Source organism: Haemaphysalis longicornis, unplaced genomic scaffold (assembly GCF_048455015.1).
Source record: "Haemaphysalis longicornis isolate Haplotype H1 unplaced genomic scaffold, Haemaphysalis longicornis Haplotype H1 scaffold_4, whole genome shotgun sequence".
Taxonomy (NCBI): Eukaryota; Metazoa; Arthropoda; class Arachnida; order Ixodida; family Ixodidae; genus Haemaphysalis; species Haemaphysalis longicornis.
In genome coordinates, this window is record NW_027526361.1 from 132,590,663 (window position 1) to 132,606,838 (window position 16,176).

General features: G+C 47.6%; 1 protein-coding gene across 2 annotated transcripts in view; it reads right to left on the minus strand.

The window, feature by feature from the left end:
* LOC144180575 (defensin-like) overlaps positions 1 to 3,682 on the minus strand; it is a 127,433-nt gene extending 123,751 nt beyond the window's left edge. For both annotated transcript variants that reach the window (XR_013324458.1, XM_077708904.1), the window contains exon 1: positions 3,583 to 3,682. The gene's annotated coding sequence lies outside the window, so the exon portion shown is untranslated. The remainder of the gene's footprint in view (positions 1 to 3,582) is intronic.
* Positions 3,683 to 16,176: the final 12,494 nt, after the last annotated feature.

Below are 16,176 nucleotides of genomic sequence, written 5' to 3' on the forward strand. Positions count from 1 at the left end.
GAGTTTGTAACAAGTGGGGATTTGCGGTGGCGGCGACGTAATAGGTACAGCAAGCAGGTAGGCAGAACAGCAGCGTAGGGTTACCACCTTTCCCCGAAAAAAAAAAACGGGCCTTCCCGGGGGGGGGGGGGGGGGGGGGGTAAGGGGGGGATTGTGTTGAAAAAAGACGCCATGTTTTTTAACATGTAGTGCCATTTATTGTAGTGTTTTCTTAGAGAGAAATCAACATAACGTTTGTACTGAAAGTGATTCAGAGCTTGGTTAATCGCTCTGCATGTGCTTCACTGAAAAGTAACCGCAATTGCTGACCGCGGCGGTAGAATTTCGCTATTTTGTTCTTCCCTTAGGTCCCCCTCCATCTGAGGCAGCACGCTCGCCCGCGTATTTTCTCTGCTCGCGTGTCTTTGCGCAGCTTGTCGACACGTATTTATCGTCTTAGTTGTTGAATTGACGCTTATAAAACGCCAAAACGGGCATAATCACGGCACAAAAGCCAAAAAACCGGCTGATGACGGCTGGTTTTAGATATGGACCGGCAACCGGCCCGCTGTTTAAAAAACCGGTCGGGCCGGTCCAAAACCGGGAAGGTGGCAACCCTACGGCAGCGACGAGCGAAAATGATTTTACACGACCGCCCCCGTCGGCCTGCGCAAAAAAGGAAGATAGAACCCCTGCATACACGCCCTCGAAGAAAGCTGTACAGCCGATTCAGTTTGTTGTGGACGAAGAGCAACCGAGGCTGCAGCCACAAAGGATTGCGCTTGCCGTGGTATGAGCCAAAGCATATCTTCACATCGTTATGTTATCGTCCGTCTGACTGTTACTTACTGAAGGGAAAATTCAGAACACAAACGTTGACGTCTATGTCTATGCCAGACATAGACGCTGCTGTTTAGGCCCTAATAACCACCTTCAGGGCGTCTGTCGGTTCTGTCTGATGGCGCGCTCGCGCCGCTGATTACGAACGAGGCGTCTGTTGGCGTTGACTTATCGTGTTGGCGAGCCGGTAAACGCCATCACGGTTAAACTCCCTGTTGGAAGACTACGCTGTTGGGACGATAGAGTGCCGACAGAGCTTCTTATTGGCCCCACAAACGCCATCAAGGTTAAACTCCCTGTTGGAAGACTAGGCTATTGGAACGATAGAGTGCCTACAGAACTTCGTATTGGCCCCACAGGCGTGCTGTGAGCCCAACAAGAAAGTCTTGTTGGACTTTTTGCCCGGGGCATAATAACACGGGAACAAATTCTTAGGTAAATTCGATTTCGTTGAGGACACGGATGCCTTGCGTAAAAGTTTTATTTATAGGACTACAAGAGGCATTTTGTAGCCTTCCCTTCCCGTGCACCCAGGCATCGAAACGAACCTTGTGATACACTCGAAGAAGTAGATTAGTGCAGAGTGGAATTTAAACATTCAGCACGTTTTGTTCAATTTACGAGCAGCAATTTTAGAGCCTTTCCCCTGGTCTATGTGGACAGTTCATATTTATTCTCTCAACGGGCGGTGAAATAGTGCAATGTGCGGTTTAAACATTTAGCCTGATTTTGTACAATTTTGCATGCTTGCATTCACACGCTGTTCTTTTAGGCACCCCAACGAAAAGGTGCCGTGGTAACACCCCAATCGAGAAGAAATACTTTTTAGCACCCCTTTAACGGTCGTAGCACCCTATGAAACTGTTGATTACACCCCTGAATTTTGGCACCCTCGAGGTGGGGTGCCCGAGCAATATTTGGGTGCTTGAAAGGTGCAAAAAGGGTGCAAAATGTTCCGTACACCTTCCTTGCACCTTAAAGGGTGTAAAAATGTTAAGATTTACACCCCTTAATATGTGGCACCCTCATGATTGGGTGCCGGAGCAATGTTTTAGTCCTTAAAAGGTGCAAAAAGGGTGCAAAATGTTGAGTGCACCCTTCTAGCAGCTTTAAGGGTGTTAAAAAGTTTAGTGTGTAAAATTAAAGTGAGCTCAAACCCGGCTTTAGACGATCTCACTTCTCCGTCTCTTCCGCATCCGGCAGAGGCGACGAGATCGGCGGCAGACACGGAGGCGAATGAAGATGCCATGCATTGGTGTGAGTATTTTTTAAATTATTACTAACTCCTAGAGCATGCGCAAGGCGCCCACACGGCGGCCACACGTGCCATGGGCAAAGCGCCCAGTGGCGTGAAAGGTTGCGTGACGCTATGACGTGGAATTCACGGAGAACGCAAGGGGTAAACACGCGTATGTGCTCGGTGGGTGCAGCGTCTTTCTTCCTCGTCTCCGCATGGGCTCGTAGTGCAGTCGGTGAGACAGCGGGCTCTCGCTCCATTTCTCTCTTCCTTCCAGGTTCGATTTTTAGTGGTCCGAATAGGGTTTTTTTTATTTTTTTCTCGGCAGTTTTCTGTTGAAACCAGCGGTCGCAAAAGAACCCTTGGAGGGTAGGGGTACAAAGTTTCGCTCTCTTTAAAACGTCGCCCGATGCGCGAGCCTACTTATAGGCAGATCCCAGAATGCGAGCCTTGTCTTGGTTGTTGGAAATTTCAACAGCAGGTTTTAAATTAATTTTGACCACTATGCCGCGTCAGCGAATATGATATATTTAATCAAAGATGGAGCGTGAAAATAAACGCGGTAGTTTGCTTTATTTGAGGGACTACCTTGTCAATTCTTATTTTCCCTTCTCGATAATGCTATGGCTTGGACACACAGAAAGCACGACCAGTGGCGCAAATGTTTCCCCGTCGAGGGAAATACAGTTGATTGATTGTAGGGTTTAAAGTGCCGCCGCAACGCAGGCGGTGAGGCGCGCCGTAGTGAAGGGCTCCGGATTAATTCTGACCACGAGGGGATCTGTAACGTGCGCCGAAATCTCGTACACACGAGCGTTTTTGCCTTTCGCCTGCATTAGAAAAGCGGCCGCCGCGGCCGGGAATCGAACCCGTGTCCTCATGCTCAGCAGCTCAAAGGGAAATACAGTTACCTCGCAGCTAAAATTATTTCTGCTGCTGACGCTCTGGTCGGTCTGAGCGGGCTAGCGGGAGTGGAGCCGGCTGTCAAAAACGGCCATATCCCGCTATGTCATGTTTCAACGGGCTTCAACGTGTGTAACAAATCGCACACGCTGAAACAACAGCAACCGGCTTTACTGGTCGACCAGGAACTGGCCTTCGTGAGACCTCTGAAGGCAAGTACCCTGGAAGTAAAGCCTTTTGCTGTTGTTTCAACGTGTCCCTGGTTTGCTACTCAGTGACAAGTTAATTTAGCCACCCCGTGAAAGACGGTGGGTCAGCAGCCACAGGACATGCTTTTATCATGCTTGAATTCTTCAATTTGTCCTTGTGGACGAAGTCCGCCAACTATTAGGCTCACCACTACCTTTATTTATCGCTGATTTTTTCGCGATTGTAAACCGGGCAACAGAGATAATGGAAAGGGGCCGCAAACTAGACCAGGTAATTGTTATGCCGACCAAACTCTCCGAACAATATTTGCATACCGCAAAATTTCACGATCCTCGAATAGATTTTCTGCTCTGACAAAAATTAACTATTTTAAACGGTTACAGCTACACTGTTTGCTGCAAGGGAATACTTACGTGAAGATATCGTTCCGCAGCGAAGCCAGCCACCTGATCCTAAATGTTGCTTTACTGGATTAATAATGCACGCTCGAAACACGACAGCCTGCGGTCTCGTTAATTTTTTTATTTTTCTTGGCCTAACCTACAATGAAAACAGAAACCATTGTCAGAGGTGTATTTACAAAACAACACTCTGACAGTCACCAGAGCAAGACCTCTCAAACAATGCGAGCTTATTCCTATTCGGAACTTGTGCAGCGTACAAAACATCCTGGGTAAATGTAAACATTTTCTTCGCCACTACACCCATACGAGATGAAAGAATATTCCTTGATATTGGTCGCCGTGATGCTAGTTTGTTCATTGAACGAGTTGGGGTCTACATATGCTGCTTCAGTTATAAACGTTTCTTTCATCATCATAGATCTGTTCCCGGTTGTTTGAATGATAGTGTCATAGCAGCGCAACGTCACACGGAGGAAACAACATATATCGTCATTATTCCGCGCTAGACAGACGGCAAATGTGTCAAAAATAGAAAAATACAGTTGCCATGTACCGCGTCTGTATTTTCCGGACAGGATCTCACTTCTAAGGTTGGCATTCTTTCTTCTTCCATCTGCTTCGACACGTTGCACCCGAAAGTCCGTCATTACGTTAAAGAAAAGCGATCATTGTGTCGAATAAAATTTTCCAAATGCGCGTCGACAATGAAAATGGCGTCTCCACAGCTACACAATGCAATGTATATTCATGCGGTTGGTCCTAATATCATACCTCATACCACACTTTTCTGTAATCCACTACACTATATTGGGCCGCCTCATTGGCACACTTTGCCTCTTTGATGGCAGTAATCGGTAACTAATGTGGGCTGTAATCAAGTGTACTGACGGTTGCTTTTAAGATAGAAATAGCTTCTTTCCTTTTTATATGTTTGTAATGAGCATTACAGATGACAAAAAATCTAACCTAATACTTTTATCTCGTAGATACAGCGCAGAAAGGCCGAAGACGGGAAGAAGACATACTGATTCATAACACAACTTCTACATTGGCCGATTTGACATGTGCGTAATGTTACTCTCATAGAACACGTACTGCCACTTTAAACCAACCCGAATTTGCACAACACTTAACACAGCGCGACCCGCACCAAACCTGCGAATTTACGGGAAGTTATGATATTGCATCTTGTTACAGCATACCGAACATCTGAGAAGAGATGACACAAATGCCTCACACCTAACCACTTCTTACTAGCTGGGAAAGCGAAAGCACTGCTGTCCAATCGAACGCCACTGCGTGCTCCTTGGAGTGGTCCCGTTCACGGCTCAGCCTATCGGAATAGGTAAATGAGTCACCAGCCTATAACGGCAGCTGTATCCGTCACTGGTGAATCCCACTGAGTGGGTATGTTTGAATTTTTGCTGGTTATGTTCAAGTCGACGCGATAAGGTAATTGGTCAACAGGCCGTGATTCTCACGGGAACGGTTGCCATCATTGGCGAATCCTCTGGAGTGGGTATAACATACATCAGGCCAAATAAAATTCATTCAGACGTATTGGCTCTGGACGTAACAAAAATAAGATAAAGTCGTGATAAGCATCTCTCACGTTTTTTGTCATGCCGAGACAAAAGGGAGCCGAAAGTACTACGAACGCGCCTTATGTCCTTGACTCATTCAAACTACGTCAAGAAGCTACTGATACAACGAAGGCACGCGAAGCTGAACGTCAACGGAAACGACGAACTGAAAACTTTAGAGGAGGATGTTGAATTTCCTGTGGGAAAGCTGGGGCGGGAAGCGCCACGCGCCTTGCAGCTCAACCAGAGAAGACGAAGAGGGCGGGCAGCCTGGTAGGAGCGTGAGCACGCAATAAAGAAAGACGAGAACCAGGAGGTTTTCGATCAGGTAACACCGGTGTCGGTCTCTTCGCTGTCTCTACATGTCTCTACATTTCTCTGTATCTACATGGGGGTTCACACTACGTTCCCATTCTTGCTCCGATAAATGAAACAACATAACGGCAAGAAAATGAAACCTACAAGGAACCCCTATGATGCTTCCCATCCTCCTCATGGTTCCCCACGGGAAGATGATGTAATTTTTTCCTTCCTGACAGGGCACGTTTGGCTTCAGAGCCTAGACAGTTTATCAGGGGCCGACATGACAGCTTTCACGCCAGCCCTTCCACCAATCATTTTAAGGTTGTGCGATATGGGATGCATATACAAGATGGCGGCTACATTTTTGTCCTTTTGGGTCTCCTCTTGTGGGTCTGACTGCGACTTGTTTGCCCCCATCCGAATCGAATTGACCACTGCTTCAATCATGCTCTCAGGATATCCAGCTGATGTAAGGCGACAGATTTGAGCATCAAAACTAGTGTTGATGAGGTGCTTGCACAATTTTTTCAGCGCATTATTAAGACACGTGCTGGCGATGCCCCTCTTTACGAGTTTAGTGTGCGCGAACATAAACGGCAATAACGGTCCCTAGAAACGGGGTTCGTACAACCAACACACATGTGAAGAAGAGAATGTCAGACACAAATCCAAAACCTTCAGGCTGTCGTGTTGAGGAACCTCGTGAGTGACTTCAAGAGGGCTAAGGCAATTCTTAAAAATTCCCCTATGTACTGACGTCCACAGAGAATGCTTCCGCGCTACTCTACAGCAACCCAGCAACACTAAGAAGTCATCGATATATCGAAATACTTTTATGACTCCTGCGTCCTTTAATCTGTGATAATCCTGTCCGAGGGAGCCACGACGAGGTTACTCAGTTCCGGAGCAACGCAGGACCCAATACATACTCCTTTCTTTTGTATGCACACACCCTCGTTCTATTGAACATACGTTGAATTCAAGTAGAATTTTAACAAATCCAAAAACCTCGAACCGATACACCTTATTCACTCGAAAACCGTACAGAACCAAACTCCAAAATGGCATCTTCAACACCCGATATCTTCAGATGCTGAGGAAGGGTGTAATATAGGTCTTTTACGTCCACAGAAAAGGCTCTAAAGCACTTTGCAGTGATTTGATAAACTTCATAGTCATTTGAGCGTGTTGAGATTTTTTTTCTATTTATATGTCCCGTGGTGGTTATTAAAATTCAGTTGTAAGTAGCCCTCGTCCTTGTATCCCTCGTCCTGTGTTCTGTTTACTGCGCTCAGCAAAGTTATGATGGATTAAGAACTCGCTCGTACCCACACGGTGTTAAACACCAACCCCATCGGCTCTACCACGAAAAACTGCAGACTGGCCGCATTAGGCTGTGAGACGTGCCCGTTTAAATCTCTGTTCAGCACAACGGACATGTCACGTCACCGGTGAACTACAACCCTCACCGTTTGCCCTTCCCCCGTTACTGCGTAAGAGGTGGCCATTGCTCTTGCTTTAACACTCCGGCCTTCCCCTGCGATCCCAGTATTCGATTTGAAGACAGCCATTGTTCCATTCCTTTCATTCTTTCCGTCATTCTTTCAAATCCCCCTGACTCCCCCACCGAGCTGGTGGGGTCTCCAGCACACACAGGTGTGGGAAATGGAAATAAACTTCGCGCTACAAGGACGGGACGAAGGAAGAGGACACACCGCACAGCGCAGACTAACAAACTGTGCAGATTCCACGCACATATGTACTACTATCGCGTAGACATGTGGAACAAAGAAAAGTTTAAAAATAATAAAAAAATAAAAAATAAAAACCACACCTTCACCCGGACACTTGCCGTGTCAACCGGCTGAGACTACTTCTCATTACCGAGATTACTTCTCATTACCGCCTCTCCTGCCGTCTACTCCCACCTGCACACCTGGCGCTCTCTCACGCAGAAGAACGCCTATGGTGCTTGGTGCAGATGTACACCCTTCCTTGCCTTTCGCGCCTGCACGGCATATTCCCCGCTTGTGGGGTGGTACAAACGATGGATCACCTCCTCAAACCCATGGACCAGTCTTCCGGCGCAGTGAGAACGTTTTCGTACTTCACCGGTTGTGCGCTCAGCGCTCACCACGCTAGGCTGCGCGGCTAGGCCTAATAGAACAACAACGCCCCCTCTCCCCGTTTCGCCACCGCGCGGCGGCCAGCCAACGGCAGCCACGTCGGCAGCCAACACACCTCAACGCAATGCGCCCGCTTTGAACTTGGATGAAGGACCCCTACTACAGACATGGACACCTTGACGCTACCGGGCAAGAACATCGACCCCTCCGAAGAGACCGAAGAACGAGGCTGGATGGTCTGCTACCGCAACCGCAGTCAGAAAAAGCTTCAAGCCCTACGCGCCGAGAAGCCCTCACAGGAAACGGTGAGCTCCTGTCCTACTAAGGAAAGAACTGCTAAGCATGTGCTAGGTATACCTCCCCTAACACGGGAGCACGTGGAAGTCGTTTTCCGCCCGCAATGGGGACTCCATGTCTCCAAAATAAGCACCGCCATCCTACGCTCGGCAACCCCCGTTGCTGCTGGCTCACCAAACTACAAGCCTCAGAAGACATCGTCCATACCAACGCGGCTAAAAACGTGTTTGTTATGAGCACCCCAAGCATAGAATGGGCGAAAATATACAGCATGGTGCGCCAACTCAACATTGCAAATGGCGCCTACAGCACCCTCCCTTATGTGGCCTCCCCGGAAGACACCTGTAAAGGAGTGATACACGGGATTCCGCCCGAGGACACACCTCAAGACAATTAAAAGCATCGCGAATGCAGCTCACCACACAGCAATACACGCAAGGAGTATGGGGACGACCAACAGCGCTCTCATCCCATTTGACGGACTCGAAGTCCCCCTCTTTATACACTACGGCGGAGCAGAATTTTGCTGCTACATACACAAGCAAAAATCGGAAGCATACCTGCATGAGCCCTCCATTACGGCGCGCCTCATCGACTGCGTTGTCGGCCCGTTAAACCAATCAGTTCTTCCGGTCTATTTGCCACAGAACGGGAACTGCGGCATTTCCTGTAACTATACGCGCGCTCCTAATCTAATCGGCTGGATTGAAATACAAACAAGTGACAACAGGAAAACTTGAGATTTCGACATAGAAGGCGACGATGAGGAAAGAGGGAGGTGCACACACAACATTGCTATGTGTGTCTTCTCTCTCCTCCTCACCCCCTCTCAATTCGCCTTGCTATTCTGCGCAAAAGGTGCTGCGACATCACCACGCCTGTTGTGCAATTATCGCCAAGCAAAAAATGGTTGCGTACAAAAACAAGCTGAAGGTCGCCAAGGTCTACCTTATAAAGGTCTACCTTACAAAATTTGCTTTACACTAACCCCAAGGTCTGAGAACTTTGTTTAATGCTGCATGTTTGAATGAATTTGCGTCAAGCCGTAGGGCCGTGTCGTACGAACCAGTGCATTTGCGAAAGACGAGGAAACACCACAACCAGGCCCTTATAAAGCTTGGGGATACCAATAAGCTATCTGTCACGTTTCAACACTTTTTCATGCTATGTGCCTCACAGGGTCGTCATAAAACCCGCTATGTCGTCCTTCGGCAGGAAACGGTCCAAAGTTGTATAACCACATCGGTATTTTTACCGCTTTATTTGCATTCGATTGGCTACCAGGCGGCACCTCGGAGTATAATAAAAGAGGCTACGAAGACGAATTGCGACTGCTTTGTACCGATAACAACTGCACCAGTTTTATCGCAAACTTGAAACAAATAATCGAAAGGTTAGTGAAACCACGGGAAGCAGTTGTGACTCTCCAGTCCCTATCCGGAAATTTCTCTGTGACGTCACAAAATCTTATTTGCACGATTGGCAGCCGACGATGTGAACCACCGCCAAGAAACACGACTGGTAGCTAGTAGTCTGACCTCTAGTTCTGTTTAAACGTGTGGTTAACATACTGATAGCTGGCTCATATTGCGTCACCTCTGCCCATATTGCGTTACTGTAGCGCTAAATGTGGAAGTTTGTGAATATTTCTTGCGTTTATGTGGTTATAACAACACCGTTCGGGCAGGAATGTAGCTGTGTGAGTTACCAAAGGCTAGGTCTTTCGAACTGACTCCAACCGTAGGTTGTCTTCAGGGCCTCTTTAAAGGAGTACTGACACGAAATTTTTATGTTACGTTTTTTTCGCTGCTATGCGTTCCTACCAGCCCACTAATCATAGAATGACAGATTAGACGGTCGAGCGCAGCGTAAACATTCATTTACGGCGTCTTTTATTCGTGCCAGTTTCGGTTTCGACAAAAAAACGCCGAGCGGCCGCCATGACAGCATGTATGACATGGCGTCACCATTCTTGCCGTATCGCTGCCTCTCTGGAAGCGCGCGCGAGCGAGCGCACGCGCGCGCCCACACCGGCCGAGGTCTTCGCCGTCCCCATAGGCCCGGGCAGCATGACGTCAGTCCCAAAACCATGACGTGTACACACGCCCGAGCAGCGCGCGCCAACCACAGCCAGCGCGTCGGCTTCGTCACGGGAGCCCCGACGTCGGCAGTTTGGGGCACGTAGCAGATGATGTCACGTCGACCCGCTCTGGGCTTTCTTGTGCGGGCGAAGATTAAAATGGATTTTAAATATGTTTCGCTGAACGGTTGCTGCTGAAACTTGCTGGGAGATATCTCCTGATAAAAAGAAAGCGTTTTACATAGTTATCTCAGCTTTGAAATTTCGTGTCAGTACTCCTTTAACAGGAGTGTCGACTTCCACACTCACCACTGTAGCCTTACGCCAAAGTTTACTGTGTTCAGCGTTCCGTAGCCCTCTTAGCCTCCCATACCTTCTATCCGCGCCACAAGACCTTGCTCGTGCATTTGTGGTACCGGTTTAGATACCTGTTAGAAACCTCTAATGGTGATGCAAACGCGAATGTACGGTGTAGGCATCCGAGCATCCGAGGTATCAATTGATCAGTGCAACGTTATCTGGATTTATATATCCTACTTGAACAACCATCTATCTAGATTTTTTCTTGCCGAAAGAATATTTTGTGAAACAATTTCGGCACAAAATGTCTATGATGCTACAATTGATCCGAACGTTGAGACCTATGCATTGAGTCTACCAGGTCAAACGTACAAAGCTGTGGCAGGAGAATGGGGCTCTTACGTCAGCCCACGAATGCGACGGCTTTTTCGCTGCAACAAAACAACCTGGGCTTCCACGCACAAAAAAAGTTCTCCAAGCCCTTGACGACGTTGAATAGAAGCTTGTTTGATGGCTTTCTTGTTCTTCGACCTTTTCAAAACAGTGATCCACGAGGCTAATGACAATATATACGAAAATAGCGCTGCCCGCGTGTTGTGCTTATGCCGTCGTTGCTCGTAAAACACGGTGTGACTAATACCTTCATGTTACCTCTGAAGAGTAGGTAGTGCTTTTTTAGACGAAATCTTTAAGTGGTTTATTCTGCGTAAGACTCGTCGTTGATGATGCTGTCCGGTCAATAAAATGGCCGGCACTGTAAAGAGTAAAAAAAAATTAAAAACTTTTGTGATCCCATGGCATTTTACACCGGGTACCTACAGTGGCTTCCCGACGCACGCCTTTTGGGAGTGGCAGAGCATCACTGGATGGCGGCAAGATCACAATCTGCGCTATGAAAAAGCACAAGGCAGGTCTACCGTTCGACCAAGTGTATGTGCACGGTCGTTTACGTCGCACGTGGCATTGTACATCCCGATTTCGCATCCCCGGGAACCAAATAGCGAATTTTAATAAGATATATGAGGGTAAACATTCGGTGAAAGCGGCTCGATCTGTGGGCCCTAAAATACACCGTGTCACCGCATACTCTCCTCACATGCAAGTTGAGTTCACCGTTCGAAACAAAATAATCACGCCCTCCTCCCCTTATTTCCTCCAAACTTGCCATATGCTAGATCCTGCGAGCGTTTCCCTCTTCCGAAACATGAATATCCAGTTGAAAGGTCGTCGTTTTGACACCACTGTGGAGATATAACGCGAATTGCAGAAGCTGCTTGACAGGCTTCGACAAAAGGCTTTGAGGACGCATTACCACAGCTGCATGGAGACTGGAAGCGCTGTATTGCGGTGCGAGGGGATTATTTGGATTGCAAACGTGTGCCCCGTAGATAAACAAAGCCCTTTCTTGTCAACAGAGCTAGCCTAGAAACTTTTCGATGCCGCCTCGTGTATCGGTTCAACAACGTCTTCTTGCAACCTCTACACCATGTGTATTCGATTGAAAACAGCACATACATAACGGGTTTTCGCAGCTTTTGTGTTAAACTCTCCCATCACGGCCGTGAACTGAGTTCCCGTCCTCGTAAAAATTGCCTATGGCTTCATCACTGTAGCTAGCTGTCGACGCATATGCTTTACCTATCTTAAACCCGTATCGCTTGTTTAGCTTGATCACATCAGCTGCGACTATTTCCACTAAATTTGAGAAATTCAGCCTCCCTGGGCAAATACGTTGTCATCGGAATGCATTCTTTCGATTTAAATGTAGGTGCAGCAGTTTTAGCTGGGCGTTGATAAATCCGTCATTCAGTCTGTGGGTCACTTCTCTTTACAGATAGAAATAATTGTTTAGCGAGGGCTTTTATTATCGTCTGTTAAGAACATTTGATTATTTTTCAACCTCAATTCTGACGCGTGTACACTACCTGTGTTCATCGCAACTCCTACACTTGGTCTTCGCCACTCCTGAGTGGAGCCTCGTGTACACCGTATGCTTGTTTGGAAACCACTGCTTGGCTTTGCGCTGCCTGGGGGGCTTTCTCCTGCATTCGTGAACCCATTTAGGTAGTCTTTGATTACTAGTACATTCTGCCAACATTTTAAAGGCTGTTTCCGTCACATTTCGCAGAGCCGTGACCTATTTCATCCGCTTTTTCTCGGAAAAGTCGCGGCTGCACCCATAAAATTTTGCTGCTCCTTTTAAGGACGGCTTGCCAGTTAATTTTTACTATCTCAAAACAAATTTGCTGGATATCTTCCAACGCCCTTCCTTCAGGTCACCGTATAGAGTTCTCGTTCATTCCCCTGAACTGGCGGTTTTTAATAACAGAAATAGATGCTATGTGTTTCGTATCGTACGAGAATATAGCGGTGGCGCAAAGTCAGGCTAGGCGCCCTTCCTACTGCGATGGTCGTACCGCATCCGCCAGTTCAGAATGTTTTGCTCCGTTTTCTCCTACCTTCGTACTTGCAGTTCGTTCATAGCACTTCGCATGCGCAGTTTACTCTACAGTACTAAAGTACCGGTCATGGAACTAGTGTTGTTCTATCCAGCTGCGCACCCATACTTTTATGCTTGCAAGCGGGGTGTTTCATGGACGGCATTTTCCAACACTCAGTCACTTCCTTTGACACCTTCTGTGAACAATTTGTCGGCAGGGAGGACAAAACGTTACAATTTTATAATCTTGTATTTTGGTGTACCATGATGTGCTTCTCCTGAAATTTATTTCTGCTTTTTGTCGGCTATCTCTTTCTGCCTTACACCGTGCACGTAACTCGTGCCATCCAACTTCAAAAGTCATGTACCAGGTTTGGCCCACGGCACAAGAGCTTCCCTTGTGTTTTATTTTTTTTTTTTTTGCTTGTTTTGTCGGATCAACTATCTCAATTTAACTCATACAACTACACGTTCTGCTACGTAATGGGAGGAAAAATTTGATGCAAACTATAAAATAAAAATCTAAGCCGAAAACAAAACCAGGAGAGAACAAAACCAGCAAAAGCACAGGTGGACTCATTAGTGAACCCGAAACTTCGAAAAGAGCCAAAACTGCTGCTTATACTTTTTGCTTTATTATTACAGTAATTTTGTTGGCATGACCGAAACATTTCTTTGCGTTCTCATTTCTCTCTTTCGAGTCTCGTATTCCTATTCCACGTTTCGCTAATCGCTTACAGAATTGTCCTGGACAGAGTTACATACCTTAAAGACAGCGTTGCTTCAGAAGCCTTGAAGCTTGACCCTCAACTCTTCCCTCACACTTCCCCCCACAACGTTGCTTGTTGGTGCCAGCCGTAAAGAGAACTAAGAGATAAACATCTTTCAAACTTTTTCTCTACGCAATACCACATTTAGCTGGCATGCTTGTCTAAAGTCTAGCGTCACAAGCAACCCTGACTGCGTGAAACTGGTGGGAACAAAGCCTCCAATCTCGCGCCTGCAGGTGACGTCAGCCGCCAACCTGTCCAACATGACGAGCACCAGTCTGCAGCCCTTCATGCTCAATTTGAGCAACTCCTCCGGTCCCACGACGAACACGATCGCCGTGGCCTTTCCGCGAAACCAGGACGAGGCGATGCCCGAGCTCGAGGCCTTTGAACGCTCGTTCCCCATGGTGCCTGTACTGGCGAACCAGGCCACCGAGTTCAATGTCGATGGTCAGTTCGCGCCGATCAGCCGACTAAAGTTGATCCTGCTCTTCGTCAAGCTGCTGGACGGAGCCGGCAGGCTGCCTGTCCCGTTGGACTAGAGTGTACACTCTAGTTGGACCACCCAACCACTGTGATGACGACGATGATGACAATCGCCATATCCCGCAGATGGCTATGGGCTTCCCCTCAGTAGCACTCTGGGGTCTGCAGGGCGCCACAACTGGAATATAATCCGGCCGAAAACGATTTAATCGTAGGGCTGACTAGGGTCATGCCTTGTCCTGTGTTCTACCTCTACAAACTGGGCAAAACAAATGGGACAGCACAAGTAAAAATTCTATAATAAAAAACGAAAAGTACTGGAATAGTGGCTGTATTACTAAGAATGGTAATGTTACGCGAGTTAAAGCGACATACAAAGCAGCCAATATTGGTGAATTATAGGCCGTGATTATAAATATACCACTCTAATTAACGCAGAAAATGCCAAAAGTGTGAAAACAGGTATCGACTCTTCATAAACTTTCCCGCGATCCAGTTCGTGGAATCACGGATCGCGAATGCATCGTGGAATGGCAATAGGTGAGCTTTTCCAAGCGTTTTTGTAAAAGGAACGCTAAGACAGGCACATGTCAACGTAAAATAAACGAACGCGGCAACTTTTCAGGAGCCCGTGCTTTTTGACAGAGACAAGCTTCAAGTAGAAAACATTGCTGGGCAGGAGGAAGATTTTGTGTTAGTTTCGTTGTAAGTGAAATGTTTCGCCCTCCTATACAAGCGCAAACAAAAGGTGCATGTGGGTGAACACCAGAGCGTGGGTGCCGTACCTGCTTATTACTCGCGCATGTACGCGTTCATATACAACAGCCAGCTGCTAAACTCAGTCATTATTATTAACGCGATCGGCTACGCTGCCAGTAGGCGGCGACACAAAACTTTGCTGCTGGCCCATTTTTTGTGCGTTTTCTGCATATCTCTAAGACGCCAGTGGTTGACCATCAAATTTGCCGAGAGGCGGCGTAAGGGCCCGAGGGGCGGGGGGGGGGGGGGGGGGCGCTTCGATGACCAACCGTCCTGGACACCGCCGTACCTTTGTTTTAAGTACTTTATAAGCGACCCCAAACCATCCACCGCCGGCGTCGGCGGCGTCGGCGTCCGCAGTGCTCCTCTATAAAGAAACAGCATCCGGCGCCAGGTTTCGATCCGCGGACTTTGCGGCCGCAGCGCGACGCTCCACCGACCAAGCCACGGACGCGACGTGACATCAGCGTTAGTGACGCGCCTTATATCTTTAACGCATTCAAACTACGTCGTCAGCGGCGTGCGTTGGCGACTCAGCGGCGTTATAGCGGCTTGATAACTGCGTGGTGTACACGTGATACTACAAACCCGATGGAAGAGATGGAAGAGAAGGCGGCGAGGCGGTGGGCTGCGGGGGCCGAGCGCAAGCGCCGCAAGCGGGCCGACAACCGTGCATTCGCACTTTCACATTCTCCCCCTCGGGGAAATGCGGGGGAATTTTTGAGTTACAATCTTTTCGACGAAAGTTAAAGCCAATAAGAATATGCTTCCGGGAAACTGCAGACAACCGACAAAAGTCGGGCTCAGACTTGCCCTGGGCGCTTTGTGGCGTGATCTTACACGTCCCGAACAAACTGAAGGAAACCGACAGACAAATACCAGCTTTAATTATTTATTTCTCGGGAAACAAGGCGTTCTTCGCTGTCGAATGAAAGCTGAGAGGACTAAGAAACGCGTTATTTTTCACTTAAGACGAAATCATTGTTGACGGTTGTTCGTGCTCGGTACGGCCTTGGCGGATAAATTTAATAGTTACTTCCTAACGTCTGGTGAATCACTCCTCCCACGTAGCTCCTTTAGGGCTTATATAAGATATAAAGTTGCTACTTCCATTTTTTTAGCACCGACTTCATCGTACGAAGTTGAATCAATAATTAAAAAGATTAAAAATAGATGTGCGAGCGGCTTCGATGATATCAATGTTCGCCCGGTAAAGGAAACAGCCGATATTATAACTATCCCCCTTACCCACATCTGCAACACTATCTTATCTTCGGGGATTTTTCCTGAAAAGATGAAAATTGCCCGTGTATGGGCCGTTCATAAAGGGGAGCTTGGGATGTACTCGGGAACCTTCGCCCGTTTTCTGTCCTTACAGTGTTCTCTAAGATTATAGAACAAGTTATTAATAACAGGTTTAGTATTTTACTGTTAATAATGTGATAGCTAACGAGCAGTA